Source organism: Drosophila takahashii, chromosome 2L (assembly GCF_030179915.1).
Source record: "Drosophila takahashii strain IR98-3 E-12201 chromosome 2L, DtakHiC1v2, whole genome shotgun sequence".
Taxonomy (NCBI): Eukaryota; Metazoa; Arthropoda; class Insecta; order Diptera; family Drosophilidae; genus Drosophila; species Drosophila takahashii.
Genome location: NC_091678.1, coordinates 36238163 through 36242074, shown reverse-complemented (window position 1 = coordinate 36242074; position 3912 = coordinate 36238163).

Below are 3912 nucleotides of genomic sequence, written 5' to 3'. Positions count from 1 at the left end.
CCAGATCATCTGCAAATACATCTGCTATTTCAGAATCACTGTGAGCCCAAGTGCCATCGCTTCGTTTAAGAGAAAACCTGTGAAGAGGTTGTCTTTTCAGATTTCGTGTGCATTTCCATAATGCAAACCCATGATCCTAATTGGGATCAATGGCACTGAGATGATTCACGAAAAATTCATATTTTGCCAATCGAAGGACTTTTCTAAGTTCTGACACGGCAGCCCTCCACCTTGCCAAGTCCAGGGTATGCCTTGTCCTCATCCAAACGCGGCGAAGTGTACGACCTTGTCTGGCCAAGACTGCAATTTCAGGTTTCGAAGAAGCCCATGTTGGCGGCGGTATAGGTACACTTCTAGCAGGAGGGGCGGCTTGATGGATCTTGTCTACCAAAACCTGAGCAAACGAATCAACGTCATCCGCAGGGACAAGCGGAGGGTTTTCTTTAGTCAAAGCAGTGAGCCGGGCACTGAAACTTCTAATATCCGAGCCCCGAAGTAGAAGCCTAGTTTTGGTGATGACCTGATAGGCAGCCACAGAGAAATATATCAGGAGCGGGATATGATCAGAAGAAAGGCCCGAACATTCAGAGATGGAAAGGTGGCTGCACGGGATACCTCTATACACTGCAAAATCAATGGCAGTCGGAAGATGATTATTAATCCAGGGAAAGTGCGTGGGTCCCCCCGTGGCCAGAATCTGCATGGTTGAGCTAGAGACAACAGACATCAGAGTGTTTCCACGAGGGCAGGACAGTCTGCAACCAGAAGCTATGATGTGCATTCCAATCACCTCCAATAATAAAGCGGCTACCCACAGAACCGAAAAGGCGCAGAAATTCCGCAGCTGGCCACAAGTGACGATGACCAGGAGGACAGTAGACAGCGCTAAACGAAATTCTTCCAAACGACGTGACCAAACTTATAGCAATTGCTTGCAGATGAGGCTCAATTATTGTGGTGCTCAGGTGATAGTCCAAAGACGATTTAATAATGATAGCAGCACCACCCCGATTTCTAACATCAGGGTGGTTGGCGCAGTGCACAGCATATCCATGGATTCGAAAGAATGAACGGCTGGTAAAATGAGTCTCTGAGATTAACAAAATATCAATGTAACGTTCCTGGAGGAAGTGCTCATCCTCCAAGGATTTGCTTCCTAAATTGTTAGCGTTCCATATTATTATATTTAATTCGTAGTTAGTCATTGTGGCGCGTTGACTCAATGGCGTGCTTGGACATCACGCTCTGTAGCATTTGCAGCGTCGTCGTCATGACTGACATCATTTGATCAAAACGTTCCAGCAGTTACAGCAGCCTCTTGCTGCTTTTGTAAGTTATTAATAAATTCCAAGAGTCTGTCCTGAGCAGGTTGTTCTACCACAGAGGCCTTAGTAGTATTTTCAAAATTGGGCTGACTTAGCGGACTCAATAAATTTTTAAATGAATTTGATGACGTCAATGGCTGACTTGAGGAAACAGGAGGACGCAAAGGGAACCAAGCATTCTGGCTTGGGATAGGAGCAGCAACCGTTTGCTTTTGAGAACTTTGACGTTCTGGAGTGCTATTAGATTTGCGTTTCTCACACTGTTCTAGATAGACAGGACAACTGCGGGAGGAAGCACTATGATTTGAGCCACAGTTGATACACTTAAACTGATCCTCTTTCAGTGCTGGGCAATTATCCTTCTCCTTGGTGTTATGGTCGCCAGCGCACCTAGCACATTTAGGTGAAAACATGCAAAAGTTTTTTGAATGATTAAACGATTGACATTTAAAACACCTTAAAGGGCCCTTTCTTTGAATCTGTGGTTTTATAGTAAGTAAGGGGCCGTTTCTTTGAATCTGTGGTTTTATAGTAAGCAAGTAACCACTTGATAATCAATTACTCGAATGTTATAAACATCTTTGTTATTTTTAGCTGGTTCTAATTTAACAAAGAATATGTCGCGTTTGGCCTTGCCATTTTCACCAAGAGGGTTATATACATTTCGAGGGTTGTGCCCCAATTCCTTGAGTCCGGCAATGATTTCATCAACTTCAGTTGAAGCATTAAGGCCCTCAATGACAATTCGGAAAGCTCTCTCGTTTTTGAATTGGAAAGTGCTGTATGGAATTCCATTGTCCTTGAATAGTTTTTGGACAACACGGTATATACTGCCATCATCCACAGTAATTCTACAGGAGGATCGTCCAGTTGTCTTAAGGCGAAAGCCAGTAGTCACGGGTGATAGTAATCCTATCAGTTGCATAAAATCCGTGGCGCCTCTTAATAAAAAGGGTGGAGGACGAGGTTCTCGCTTCTTATTCTTGCTTTGGGCAGAGGCATTGGCCGAAAACATCGTGCAGGTATCAGATTGGGGCAAGAGTGTATCGCCAGTAGAGTTATTGTATCTTCATCATCAGATAGAATACCAAAACTATTATTCGTTCTTAAATATGAGGATGAGGGCTTTTCTCTATTAGAAGGTGTGACAGTAAGTTCACATTTTTAACAGAAGCCCGAGGATGGTTTTGATCCTGGGCCGACTTTAGAAGTGCAGACCTATGAGTACTACCATTGAGTTGGTCAAGGTTCCTTCTATTTCTTAGGTACTTTACCTGAGTGAAACGCTCTTCATCAGCAACACTCTTGCTAATCCACCTGGGGCTTATTTGCTTATTCGACTTCACATCAACATTAATCATTTCTAGATCCTCGTAAGCTGATTCATCAGAAACGTCAGAGAGGCACCTATTTGCATCAAAGGCAGTTGCCTTGGCATTTCTTGATGCCTTGAACACGGCTTCTTTTACGACCTCATTGGTATTTACTGGCGGTCGAGATACTTGGTCTTTGGCAGAGACTGAATGTTTCGTTCCATGTGATTCGTTATCCTTCGAGTGAGCTACCTTATTTTCACGACCGTCGGCCGTAAATTCAGCTCGAAAATAATAGACATATTTGCTCATTGGAGCTCTAGCATCCGACATTGCAACCGTCGTACCGAAACTAATAGAATTCGGAAAAGAAACAGTTAGTGGAACAGCCGACCTGCCAATAGCGTGGGCCAGGCCGGCAAAAGCTACAGAACGCAGAAAAAAAACCAAAAAATGATGGAAAAAAAATCAAATTTGTATACAATTTTTATGAAACACGGAATCTCCGAAATAAACACACCCGGTTAGCTTGACACTAAAGTCGAAACTAGGATATATCGGGTACAGGACAATATCTGGTATATGGACAAAAAAGTCATTTTTTGGTTTTTTTCGTATTTTTTAAAGTGGCTCTTAAACGGGTTTTTTGACGTTAAGGTTGCAGAAAAACCACCTACGAAAATGACGGAAAAAACTGTCGCGTGCGACATGTAGTGTGTGACAGTCACTTCGATGCCAATAAAAAATTAACCACTCAATATTTTTAATTCAAACCAAATAGATTTCAAATAAGGGTAATAGTCTAGAAGAGGGGCCTGTGCCCCAAAAACCGCTAAAAAATTACCCTCGATGGACCGCGATTTCTTAGGAATTTAAGTGTAGAAGATTATCGGCGGAAATGCATGGTTCTCTTGTAATTGCATTTCAAAGTTACGTGTTTTGCTATATTACTCTACGAGTAACGGGTATAAAAACGGTAATACTATACATTAGCGGACTCACCCCTGAAATTCGCGAAAAAATTATCCTCGATGGACCGCGATTTCTTAAGAATTTACGTGCAAAAAGAACTTGGCGGTCGGCCATGGTTCTTTTGTAATTTAATTTCAAAGTTTCCGGTTTTGCTATAAAAAACAAGGGTGCTTTTCTCATATTTTCAATCAAAGTAATTACTTTTTAATGAGTTCCTTTAAAATTAATATATTGTTTAAATGATTTCCTATAAAATTATTTAATTGTTTAAATAAGTTCCTATAGAAAAATGTAGAATTTTT